The sequence below is a fragment of the Acanthopagrus latus genome, chromosome 20 (assembly GCF_904848185.1).
Source record: "Acanthopagrus latus isolate v.2019 chromosome 20, fAcaLat1.1, whole genome shotgun sequence".
Taxonomy (NCBI): Eukaryota; Metazoa; Chordata; class Actinopteri; order Spariformes; family Sparidae; genus Acanthopagrus; species Acanthopagrus latus.
Genome location: NC_051058.1, coordinates 24054322 through 24067766, shown reverse-complemented (window position 1 = coordinate 24067766; position 13445 = coordinate 24054322). Strand labels below are relative to the sequence as shown.

General features: G+C 44.1%; 1 protein-coding gene and 2 long non-coding RNA genes across 7 annotated transcripts in view; 1 reads left to right on the top strand and 2 right to left on the bottom strand.

Annotated features, from left to right (window-relative positions):
* Window positions 1-5494: 5494 nt before the first annotated feature.
* LOC119010062 lies at window positions 5495-8503 on the bottom strand. Of its 2 annotated transcripts, none has more exons than XR_005071885.1 (3): window positions 7898-8503; window positions 7585-7780; window positions 5495-7467 (listed from the first exon to the last, which is right to left on the bottom strand). It is a non-coding gene; the product is annotated as an uncharacterized LOC119010062 (long non-coding RNA). The 2 variants fall into 2 exon arrangements; XR_005071884.1 differs by having other exon boundaries at window positions 7596-7780.
* Window positions 8504-8846: 343 nt separating this feature from the next.
* On the top strand, window positions 8847-9334 carry LOC119010061. The gene is made up of 2 exons (XR_005071883.1): window positions 8847-8993; window positions 9222-9334. It is a non-coding gene; the product is annotated as an uncharacterized LOC119010061 (long non-coding RNA).
* A 2838-nt stretch (window positions 9335-12172) lies between these two features.
* The window catches only part of LOC119010042 (transcription factor COE3-like), a 48692-nt gene continuing 47419 nt past the window's right edge, over window positions 12173-13445 (bottom strand). For all 4 annotated transcript variants that reach the window (XM_037081891.1, XM_037081893.1, XM_037081892.1 and 1 more), the window contains exon 16: window positions 12173-13445. This exon is cut by the window's right edge and continues 585 nt beyond it. The gene's annotated coding sequence lies outside the window, so the exon portion shown is untranslated.

Here is a 13445-nt window from a genome sequence, read left to right as displayed (position 1 = left end):
TTCTTCATCTGTTTTTCCCTTTTTCTTCTTTAATATTTCTTTTCCTCTTATATTGTCCCTCTGACTCCATTAGATTAACCTGTGTGTGTGTGTGTGTGTGTGTGTGTGTGTGTGTGTGTGTGTGTTCAGGCTGATATTAAAAAGGCGGGATGATAATCGGTCACTTGTCACTGTGACAACAGACATGGATCATATTTAGACTCCATGAAACTCAATTTTATACACACACACACACACACACACACACACACACACACACACACACACACACACACACACAGTAAACTCAGTTATTGTTATTAATAACTGCAGTTTGACAGACCGGAGACGCACACTCACCACATCACTTGAATCCGTCTTTGCTTTTAAAAAAATCTCCCTATTTCTTTCTTTCTTTCTTTCTTTCTTTCTTCACTTGTTCTCGTCTTTCCTTTTTTTAGTCTATTTTCTTCCTTTCCTTATTACTTCTCTGTTCATCCTTTCATTCCTTTTTCCTTCCAGTCTGTGGTGCTCACCTTCCTTCCTCCTGTGCTTCCCTCCTTCTTTCCTGACTTTGTCTTCTCTCTCCTCTTCCTGTCTTGATCTCTGTTCAAATCACATTTTCACTTCCTTTTCCTCTCTGCTTCCTCTCTTTGTTTGATTTGTTTTATTCTCCCTTCTATCTAGTTCCTTTTCATCTTTCCTTCTTCACTTCTTCACCTTTCTTTTCATATAATTCATATAATCCTTTTACTGCTTCACTTCCTTCTGCTCTTCCTACTTCCTTCCTTCCCTCCTTCCTTCCTTCCTCCCTCTCTACACTCAAAGTGTTCGTCTCTTACAAAAACAGGTTTGTGGGTCAAAGTGTGTGTGTTTGATTGATAGACCGGCTCCATAATGTGTAGATTCATAATTCATCCATTGACATGACAACTGATATTTTATTCAACACACACACGGACACACGCGTGAACGCGCACACGCACACTCTGTTTTATTAAAAACAGTGTTTTAGCTTCACTGCACTGAACCATCAATTATTCAACCGTGTGTGTGTAGGAAACACTGATGGAACGTTATCTTGATGTCGCTACATCCTGTTAGCGTCAAGCTTACAAAACACACACACACACACACTGTACGCAGTGTTTGACCTCGTTAAGCCTCGTTAGTCGATCAGGTTTGTTTGCAGGTAATTAGTTTGTTTTGTCTCTTTGTTTGTCTTGTTTTAGTTTAATCAACAAACATGGCCGCCCTCTGGGGACCCTCCCCTGTGTTTACAGCCGCCGGTCGTCACGGCGACACGGCCGCCACAGACTCAGTGGACTGATTGGCTGATTGATAAGCTGACTGAGGCCACAGGCAGAGTTTATCTGAATCCTGCTGCAGTTTCTAAGTTCAGACCGACATGTTTAATTATCGTTTTTATCTTCCAGGCAAAGTGAGTCCAGACTCAGCAGAGACCATGGTTCTGATCCAGTTACCAGCTGCTACACAAAACTGCTTCTCTTAGATAAATCATCATCGTTCACTCTCTACATTTTATTTAACAACCGTCTTAATCTCAGCGTCTCCGTCGTGTGTTCGGACCTCTGACCCCAGCCGCCTTTTAGGTGTTACCATGGCAGCGGCCACAGGGTTGATAGGAAAAGTTTCTCCCTGCTCCTCCTGCTCCTCCTTCTTCACTTTTATGCAGATGATGCCGTTCTCTTCTCTTCTGTTAATGAGGCCATTTTAAATCTCTCACCTGAGGGATAACCGAGGAACAACCTGAAGAACAACCTGAGGAACACCTGAGGAACAACCCGAGAAACACCTGAGGGACAACCAAGGAACAACCTGAGGAACAACGAGGAACAACCTGAAAAACAACCTGAGGAACACCTGAGGAACAACCTGAAGAACCACCTGAGGTACAACCTGAGGAACAACCTGAGGGACAACCGAGGAACAACCTGAGGGACAACCGAGGAACAACCTGAAGAACAACCTGAGGAACACCTGAGGAACAACCTGAGGAACAACCTGAGGAACACCTGAGGAACAACCCGAGAAAAACCTGAGGGACAACCGAGGAACAACCTGAAGAACAACCTGAGGAACACCTGAGGAACAACCCGAGAAACACCTGAGGGACAACCAAGGAACAACCTGAGGGACAACGAGGAACAACCTGAAAAACAACCTGAGGAACACCTGAGGAACAACCTGAAGAATCACCTGAGGTACAACCTGAGGAACAACCTGAGGGACAACCGAGGAACAACCTGAAGAACAACCTGAGGAACACCTGAGGAACAACCTGAGGAACACCTGAGGAACAACCCGAGAAAAACCTGAGGGACAACCGAGGAACAACCTGAAGAACAACCTGAGGAACACCTGAGGAACAACACAAGAAAAACCTGAGGGACAACCAAGGAACAACCTGAAGAACAACCTGAGGAACAACACGAGAAAAACCTGAGGGACAACCAAGGAACAACCTGAGGGACAACCGAGGAACAACCTGAGGGACAACCTGAGGAACAACCTGAGGGACAACCTGAGGAACACCTGAGGGACAACCTGAGGAACACCTGAGGGACAACCTGAGGAACACCTGAGGGACACCTGAGGAACATCTGAAGGTCGGAACTGTTTTTTGTGAAGAGTCATTTTGCTGATTGAACAGTTGTATTTAAATGTGGAGCTGATTATAATGATGTAGTTTATTTTCTGACGTTCTCCCTCAACAAAGGTTTACAGACAGAATGCAGCGTTAAAGTTAGCACTGCATGAAAAGTGGAATTTTCGTCCCAGTAAACGCCTGGAAATCTCCCTAATTTTTGGCAGTTAACAACAATTTACAGCCTGTGAGGTGGGATGGGTTCTAATTAACATATGAATAGCAGTGAAACCACACCTGGCCAGAGAATGTGTGGGCTGGCTTGAATGTCCTCACTCAGTATTGGATGAAACCACTACTTATAAACAAGCAAAAAAAACAAGATCTGTTACTATTGGTCACCCTGGGTCATTTTATTTATATATATATATATATATATATATATATATATATATATATATATATATATATATATATATATATATATATATATATATATACATACACACAAGTCATCAAAGACATGAATGAATTTATTGAGGAAAAAAAAATTTGCCAGGAACGTGCTGTTTATTCAAAGAAAGAGCTTTATTAGCACAAACACACAAAGCATATACAAAGCATAATCTGCACACACAATAAATGGGAAGTTGACGAGAAGCCCAAAATCCTACAGCATTGTGAAGGTTCTGTTTGCCGCCTCGGAGCTGTAGGTAACTGGTGGCATTCTGTCGGAATTCGGTCCATTTTGCAGACGTCTGTGGTGTGTCGCCCTGCACTTGGGACTCGCCTTTAATCTCGACTGTAGCGTGGCACAGAGCTCAGTGAGCTCCTGGATGGCTTCACTGGGACTAAGAGACCAAGCCCAGATCCTGAAAAACAACCCCACACCATAATCGCCCTCCACCAAACTTTACACTCGGCACAGTGCAGTCAGTCAAGTACCGTTCTCCTGGCAACCGCCAAACCCAGACTCATACATCAGATTGCCAGATGGAGAAGCGATTCATCACTCCAGAGAACACGTCTCCACTGCTCTAGAGTCCAGTGGTGGCGTGCTTTACACCACTGCATCTGGCGCTTTGCATTGCACTTGCTGATGTATGGCTTGGATGCAGCTGCTCGGCCATGGAAACCATTCCATAAAGCTCTCTACACGCTGTTCTGGAGCTAATCTGAAGGCCACATGAAGTTTGGAGGTCTGTAATGATTGACTCTGCAGAAAGTTTCTGACCTCTATGCCCTATGTGCCTCAGCATCCGCTGACCCGCTGTCATTTTACGTGGCCGACCACTTGGTGGCTGAGTTGTTGTTGTTCCCAATTGCTTCCACTGTGTTATAATACCACTGACAGTCGACTGTGGAATATTTAGGAGTGAGGACATTTCATGACTGGACTTGTTGCACAGGTGGCATCCTATAACAGCACCACACTGGAATTCACTGAGCTCCTGAGAGCGACACATTCTTTCACAGATGTTTGTAGAAACAGTCTGTGTGCCCAGATGCTGCTTTTTATACACCTGCAGCCATGGAAGTGATTGGAACACCTGAGTTAAATTATTTGGATGGGTGAGTGAATACTTTTGGCATTATAGTGTACGTGCACTCACATATGTTAGCAACATTTATCTTTTTAATGTTTTGCATTATATGTTTCAGAATGTCAACATATGTTTTTTTTCTGTACTGACACACTGACACAGTGCTAGTACTGCAGTGTAGTATTTTTATTGTTTATAGCAGCATTATTTATACTTCATGTCAGAAGAAGAAAGCAGATTATCTGAGGTCATTTACCTCCTCAGCAAACATTTAGATTTTACAAGTTCATTTTTTTTCACTGACAAAGAAAAACTCAAATCAGCTGAAGGAAACTTTTCAACATAAGCAGCCTTTTAAAGTTTGCATCTGCACATTAAGGTGGGTCAGGTGGGTCTAAACAATCCAATCAGATCACTAATGAGCAAACAGGTGGGTTAACGAGCTGGACGTGACACATGCACACACACTCTGTCTGTTAGCAGCTAATGTAAACATCCTGACTGGATGATTAGACAAGGTGAGACGGGTCAGTCTCTCTCTCACACACACACACAGAGTCAGAGGCAGAGTGTGTCAATGCATCCCGATCAATATCAGGCCGATCAATAGGTCGTGTATTGATCAGCAGTAATGGAGAGCATCAGTCTCAGAGAACGAGCAGCAGCTAAACAGCGACAGAGAGACTGAAGAGTGAATCTGATCTCAGATCTCAAACTGTTTCTGGAGCATCAAACACCAAACAAGCTGGTTAATTGCTAACAGAGCCATTAGCACTGTTTGCTAACACACACATATGCTCAATGTTCCAGCTGCTGTGAAGGCAGGCTGCCATGTTAGCATGTTAGCAACTAGCTGTCACCTGTCTCTGCATTCTCTTTCTTTACTGCTGAGATTCCAAGACGCTAAAATCAGAGACGCTAACAGAAAAGTTAACAGTCTCAAATCCAGCTAGACTTTACCTGTTAACTGAAGGATGCTAATGCTACAGAAGAAGCAGGGAACGCACAGAAGTGACCATATTTGGGCGTGAGGGGAGAGAGAGAGAGAGAGAGACAGAGAGAGAGAGAGAGAGAGAGAGAGAGAGAGAGAGAGAGACAGAGAGAGACAGAGAGAGAGAGAGACAGAGAGACAGAGACAGAGACAGAGAGAGAGAGAGAGAGAGAGAGAGACAGAGAGAGACAGAGAGACAGAGACAGAGAGAGACAGAGAGAGAGAGAGACAGAGAGAGAGAGAGAGACAGAGACAGAGACAGAGACAGAGAGAGAGAGAGAGAGAGAGAGACAGAGAGACAGAGACAGAGAGAGACAGAGAGAGAGAGAGACAGAGAGAGAGAGAGAGAGAGAGACAGAGAGAGAGAGAGAGAGAGAGAGTCTAATGTCAGAAAACATGCATTAGTAACACACACACAAGCTCGGTGTGTGTGTGCGTCATGTTTTCCTGCATCAGCACAAACATGTTCTTGAACATCATCACAAGAGCACACACACTCATTCACCATCTGTCTGTGACACACACACACACACACATATTGTAACAGTGTGTGTTGTCACCTTCAGTATCTGAACCTGTTGAGAACTGCTGCAGGTTTAAATGTGTCTGTTGAAATTGACATCATCGTGCTGCAGTGCATCCTGGGTATTTCAGCAGCTGGTCCTCATCAGGTGTTGGTGGTTTGTGGTCTCTGGTCATCTGCAGACCAGAATGAGGACATCTTGGTCAACTTCATCCTCTGTGAGCCCTGCACCTGCACACCTGACCTCAACTAGGGCTGCACCGATCCACATATTTTCACTTCCGATCCGATCCTGATACCTGAATTTGGATATCTGCCGAATACAAATACTATTCCAATACCAGAACTCTGTTTGCTTTAATATTATTATTATCATTATTGTTGACTTTGAGGCTGAAATAAACTCCCCTTTTCAGGCAAGTATGACATTGGGCAGACATCTGAAGTCTAAATATCTGTAGTAAAGCTGGAACTCCTTTTAACTTCTCGGCTAACTTGGTTGACACTTTGTTGTTCAGGTAGTGCAGTCTCTGATAAGTATCTCCTGCCTGGTAAACTATACCGTGGCTGCAAGTGTTCAATAACGACTGGTCAAGTTGAGCAACTTCTTGGTAATCCCTTTAGCTTTCACATTGTCTGCTGGGAGTTCACCTTGCTTTTGGAATGACTCCAGAAGTGATTCCTGGCGGCTTCTTTTGTCCTTCTGTCCCCTGGCTAAAAATTCCTCGTGCTCTTTCACGTGGTGATTTTTTGATAATAATAATAATAGTAATATTTTATATAGTTGAAAAATGTATATAGCACCTTTCAGGCTACCCAGGGACAGTTGGCAAAGAGGAACAAACAAAACAAAGAATAAATGTATCACCTGTCAGTTCGCACGGAGGGAATAGCACCGTCCTAAAAAATAAACTTGTGTCTGGGGGCTCCATGCACACAGCAGCGGCAAAGCAGGAGACCGAGAGATTCAATCCCAGCGGTGAAGCTTGGGGTGAAGTGACAGCAGAGGTCCAGGAGCTCCTGTGTTGAACACCTGAAGACGCCACCAGCAACAGCGGCGCAGTGACCATCCAACATCGCCGCGAGCTGGGGGAGAACACAGCAGCAGAGGAGAGCAACAACGGAGCCAGGCGGTGAACAACACTGAGGTTGTGGTGGAGGAACAATGATGGACAGCCCACAGAGTATTGAGTACATCGGTTTGAAAGTTAGCATTGCTAGGCTAACAGCTGATCGGCGAGGCTAACAGCTGATCAGCAGAGAAAGGTGAGTCCACCGAGCCAGTTGTTTAGGTGTGCAGCCTTCAAAGTTGTTAGCACAGCCCCGGAGCTTGTAGGAACAACCTCACTTTCCTTTTTCCACAGAAAAAAGCAGTTTTGCCACATCTCACATCCGGTTTGCCATTTAAATGTTTAATTGCGTTATTGGTGTTGTACGTCGTGAGGGAGCTTCCGCCTCTCTGAGTAACGGCTTTGCAAACATTGCATTTTGCTGTCTTGCTTTGAGGTGTTTCCAGTGTGGAATATTTCCACACAGCGGACATGTTGGCTAGCCAGCAGCTTAGGTTTAGACAGTATCCCCATTCATGCTCGCTGCTACATGCATGCGGGGTTAGTGCGCCAAGTATCCGCCTCCATTTCAGTGTGAATCTCCCGGAGGCGGCAAGGGGTGAAATTTCATTCCGGTGCTGATCTGCCTCTGGAGGTAGTATCAGGGCCGTATTATTGGCAAACTGATCCAGCGTGAGTGGATAAGCCGGCGTCACGTGTCGAGTCAGCGCTCCAGACTGAGACTTCGGTGAACTTTCCCCAGAAAACAGCCTCTGAAAAACGTAAATTTGTCAGTTTGCAGGATGTTTGGTGGGTCAGGATCTCAACACATTATAACAGCATCCATATGATTATAGACAGTCAGGAGGTTTAGATTGACAGGGGGACACCTGGGAAACACCTTGAAAACACACCGACGTCGTCATCATGACGTCACCATCACACCTCTTTAGGAGCCGCAGCGCAGCTTTCTGTGTGAATCACACAGCGGTTCATCTTTAAGGTGCAGCTGCTTCGCTCGGTGTAAAAAGAGCTCCAGTAACACTCATTTAGAGTTAGAAAACCTCGTGAAACTGCAGGAAATGTCTGCAGATGTTAGAGAGAGACAGAGAGAGAAATCCTGTTTTTGAACATTTTGATTCCTTAAAGTGTGTGTGTGTGTGTGTGTGTGTGTGTGTGTGTGTGTGTGTGTGTGTGTGTTACCACAGTAATCAGAGTCTCTTCCTCTGTCGCTGGATAACATGTGATTCTGTTTCTGTATCCAGGCAAGACTTCACACAGACACTTGGAGCTCGGGGGTCTCCCTGAGGACCTGATTGAGAGCAGGGAGCTCTGGTTGCCGTGGCAGCAGCGGCTCCCCTCCTCCATCAACACTTGTTTTCATTTTTTCACTATTTTCTCCTTTGTTGTCCTCTCTTTCTCCCTGTCTCTTTCTCTCTCTCTGGGTTAGCGTTAGGGTGAACAGCTGATCGAGTCATTGTAACCACGACAGCGGAAGATCAAAACATCACACACATTTCCCAGAATGCACCTGACCTTGTCTGATGTAAACTGACCTGAAGATTAAAGGAGAAGAACGAGTGTAGAGGAGCTGATCTTCATCACAACAGGACAAACTCACAGCAACTCTGGATCACAGTCCTTACAGCCTGTCCTCCAGGAGACGTTCAGGTTCTCGTGTAAAAGCAGAAGTTCTGATCCAGCTTGTTTCCTCCAGTACAGTAACAGAGTTCAGGCTCTGACATGGACTCAGAGTATCAGAGTAAAAAGTCTCCCTCTGAAGGACATTTGTGCTCAAAGCTAACTGAAGCTCACGTCATATTACTAGAATTCAAAGACTATTAAAGTTAAAGGTAGAATCAGTAGGATTTGTCCCAGCTGTTCCTGAACGCACCACAGAGACAGTTGATTGTTGAGTCTCATTCCCAGGACGTCAAATAGACACATGTTGGGTTGGTAAAGCGTCCCGAGCAGCAACAAAGAGAGAAAATCAGAAACTCTCTGCAGATACGAGACACTAACACGCCTTTTCTCCACATTCCAGCCTCCCTCTCTGTCTGTTTACGGCTTCTTACTTCTTTTACGTCTTTGTCTCGTCTCGCTGCGTCTGATTGGTCCACATCAGTCTGCTGATGTTGGGAAATAACAAGAATCCAGAATTCACCTCAGATGCATCAAACTAAAGTAACAAGGCTGTTCTGAAGCTGTGAGGAGGAGAAAGTTCAGGTGTAGAGAGGAGAAGTCACACAGAGACTCAGAGGACACAGACATGAGACATGTACTGGAGGACAGTAACTAGGTATTTGTACTTTCTTAGCTTTACTTTCCCAGCAGCCTCTCTGTTGGCTCTGTGAATGTACGTTGGGTCCCTCAGGACTGTGAGCCCGGCCGCCTCATTAGGTTCCAGAGCTTTAGGTCTGTTCAGACCAATCTGACAGGATAAAATGTCTGTATTTGACAACATGAGGGTGAAACCCAAAAATCAGCCGTCTTTCTCCAAAATCACCTGCTTCTCTTTAATTTTCAGGACATCAGGGACTCCCCACAACACCTGAGAAGAGATGAAGCTGATGTGACGAGGCGGTGAACAATCAGGTCTGAAGTAAAATGTAACAAGAGAAATAAAATATATAAAAGCTGTGTGTGTGTGTTCAGCGTTTGCTGGAGAGAAACTAAAGAATCAAAGAGAAATAAATAAAAGTGTAATAATGAGGTTCGAGGTTATCAGTGATTTATCTTAATCAAATCCTGTTTGTGCTTTTGTGTCGCTGAGGGAACAGAGCTGTTTAATAAAGTTCATTAATCGTTTTCTCTCAGCAGCAAAAACACATTTTAATCATCACCTTTAAACAGAATGAAAGCAAAGACAAGATATGAAACACGAATGATAAGAGATGACTCAAACATTCAACATACATTGTTCACTTCAGAAACTCATTCTGGGTAACAGAACGCAGCTGATGTCTCTCAGCCTCCCGAGCGTTCACGTGTTCGTCAGCCGACACACGAGATGATTACTGAGAGAGAAAAAGATTTCCGAAATGTTGGACTGATCATTCCTCTCCTTTTTTCACAGCTGCTTTCAGACAAACAGTCTTCATGAAATCCACTTTCAGTTTTTGTACTGAGGAAGAAATCAATGAGGAAATGACTGCAGGCCAGTTTGTCTGTCGGTGTCGTTCCCCCAGTTTACATTTTGGTCCAATCCCAGTCTGACTTACCCAGTGTATGATGCAGGGGTCCAGGTTGTTGTTGGTGTCGGGTGAAGTGAAGGGAACATGTTCCCTTTCTTTATAACAAGCACAAGACAATAATATCCAGTTTGCTGATGTCTCAGTAGCTACCTAGCAGGCTAGCTAACATTACAGTGTTATTGCTGACTTGTGCAATACAGTCCTACATTTTGATGTAATTCAGTGTCACAGTCCTCTTAGAGGTCACATGACTTCTGAACTTGAACTAACGTCCAGTTTCATCACTTGGTACCACTCCTCTGATATCAGAGCAGACTGGCAGGGTAGGAGCACAGCCAATGCTAATGTTAGCCTGTAAAGCACCGTTAGTGTCCAGACAGGTCGGTATCTGACACATTGGAAATGAGATTAAAAATCAACCACCTCACTAAAAGCAGTTAAAATGGAGTCAAAATGGCAAAATTAAACAGACGACACTCTGATGTACACTGTCCGTCACCAAGTGACTCCAGCTTCATATCTTCTCTGTGTCGCAACCAATGAACTTTTTTTAGTGAATGAATGCGTCTGAACTTTAATAAAAACAAAGCAAGAGAGAGAGTTTGTTTGTCCAGTCAAGACCATGAGAAATTACTGCAGAATTTATTTTCCGGCAGGTCCGATTACTGTCATCGTCTTTCGTCGAGTCGCCCTAAAACAACTTCAGCTCTGCTGATTGAGGTGAGTGAACACACGACTGCAGCTCTCAGGTGTCTGATTGACAGGTTTAAGTCCGTCTGCCTCTCTGACCGTCTCTGATCATGTTCGTTCGTATGGAGAGGTGTTGGAGGCTCCGCGCCTGCTCTGTCTCCATCCTACCTGATGGGTCGATTGTATCAGGAGACACTGAAAACCAGTTTCTGAACCACTCAGCCTGAACACAGGAGACCTTCATCCTCGTCCTTCTACACAATCACAAACACACCTGTGTTACCTGTAAGAGGGATCTGTGCGCCAAAGGTGGTAATACAACTAATATGCCCAAGCATTTGGCCACACAACACGGCATTATACTCCAGCAATGCTGTGTGTTTGATGCACTCAGCAGCACCAGTGCTAGCACTAGCATAGCTGATAAAATTAAAGGTCCCATATTATACTGTTTTTCATCAATTTCCCACATCTGTCAGAGGTCCAACCGCTCTGTATTCAATATGCATTGCACCAAAACCATCTGCGGTCGTGAACTTCAGTTGTCACGATTCAGAATTTGTGTCACCAGCTTTCGCTTGTACATTTTGCATTTTCCATCCATGTAATGTAGATGATAGCAGAGTCAGGCTGCTGCTGCTTCTGACAGTCAGTCTGCAGATATCGTCAGTGGCAGTGCAGCAGGAGGACCTCGTTCAGCCACCAGCCAATAGCCACTTGACTTGTGGACTCATTTTACTCATTAGAGTATTGTTTATTCTCAGCAGTGAATAATTAAGATTTATATTAATTAACCTGAGATTTATTTTGATAAACCAGGTTGTGTTCTTTTCCATTTTCAGCCTATTTGGGAATCAATAAGAGAATCTATAAAAAAAACTGGATCGATAAGCAGAAATCGATAAATCCTTATCAATATACATGCCTAGTCATTACATGGTGATATGTCATCAGTGATGCTACCCCATGGAGTACAAATAGCAGCTTTAAAGGAGATTTAAATCTCCAGGTATGTCTTGTATTGATATATAGACACAAAATATTGTAATTTTAGGCCATATTGCCTGGCACTATATTCTTTAAGCATTGCAGGCCCTGAAGCTAACGTTAGCTACTGCCAACAGAAACTGAAACTCAGATTCTCTGTGAAGAAACGAATCTCCCCTCTCATCCAGCCTGCTTCCGCTCCTGCTTCCCCTCCTGCTTTTGTGTTTACCACAGGATGTTGTCGGGCTTCGCTGATGTACAGTTTGATAACGTCTGCGTCCCTGTGAGATATCCCGTAATGATACCATCTGATGTGCCATCCTATTCAAATCTGTCAGTTCATGTTCAGATCAGAGAACATCCGTGAAGATTCTCCTGATGTGGTTGATGCAACCTGAATTTGAGATTGGTTATGACTTTAAAACCCTACTGGAGGCCAGCCATAGCTCAAACTACTTTCACTTTTATGTTGGCGACATTAAATATGTGTGTTCATGTGTTGGTTTTGGTTTGTGCGATGCCTGTTAGAAGGTTTGTTTTGTTCTCTCTCGGCAAAATGTCCTTGAGGCCTTAAAGAAAGAGACGGAGTGTGTCAGAGCGACCTGCTGACTTTATTTACTGTGAGGAAATCATTTCAGAACAGCAAACAGTCATTAAATCAAGATTTACATTGAAAACAACAGAAACGAGTGGAGCTGACCCGACCATCAGCTTTGATTGACAGCGCTATAAATGTGTGAAGACGTTAACGTTCAGTTTTCTTCTTTTGATACAAAACAATGTTTGTTTGTCAGTGTGGCACCACCACATACACACATGTCTAAAACCCCATGAAGACAACATGACTCAACATCCATTTATACAAAAACAATCTGAGATATAAATACAATATTTATAATCTGTATGATACAAAAAGTTTCCCTCGGTGAGCTCAGTGACAGGCGGGGGGGCGGCGTGATCAACCACAGTGACATATAAATATTCAGCCAGCAAAAACCACATAACCCACACAGAAAACACAGGGGCGGGACTGCAAGGGCGGAGTTTAAGTGTTTGGGGCAGTGCTTAGGGAGGAGGAGGGGCTAGAATAAAAAAGACAACTCTAAACAAGAAGACGGAGGGTCACAGTAGCCTATCAGGATGCAGGGATTGTTTTTACAGTGCGAGCATTGAAAATAAAAACAGTTAAAAAATCAATAAAAACACAGACAGGCAGGGGCGGGGCTAAACAAAGAAGGGGCGGGGCTAATAACAGGAGGAAGATCATTTGAATTCATTGCTCTTTCTTTTAGTTGATCATCATCTTTGAAACTGTTAAAGGCCTCAAATCCTTCAGTGTTCAGATCTCTGACTGACTGCAGGTCGGAAACTGCTCTCTTATGTTTGTTTATAACTTTCCTCCGCGCTCCACAACAAGGAAACAACCAGAACCAGAACTCCAACGTGTCTGCTCCCTAACACTTCGTCCTTCAAGACCTTTTTTCTTTCCTTTCCTAATTAAAGGCTTCCTTTGTCTTTGCTTTCTATGTGGAAATCTTCCTTCTTCTAAAACTAGGAAGCTTCCACCTCCTCTGCTTTTTAAATGAACACGTTGTCCTTCCTTTTTTTGTAAATAAAGGTTTCCTTCCAACAAGGAGGAAGTGGAGAGCTTCCTTCTTAACTGCTCCAGAACTCCATCTTCAAACTTATCGTCTCTGTGATTCTGCTGTGGCTGTCCCTCTCTGTCATGCTTCCTAACAAGAAGCTTCAACCCACTTTGCTTCCTTCTCACTTCCTACCTCCTCCCTGGCTGGAAGCTTTCTTCTTTTTGCTCCCAAAATATGGAAAATGAACAGGAAGTATCCTGTTCCTGTTTTCATGCTTGTTGGGATTCTTCAGGC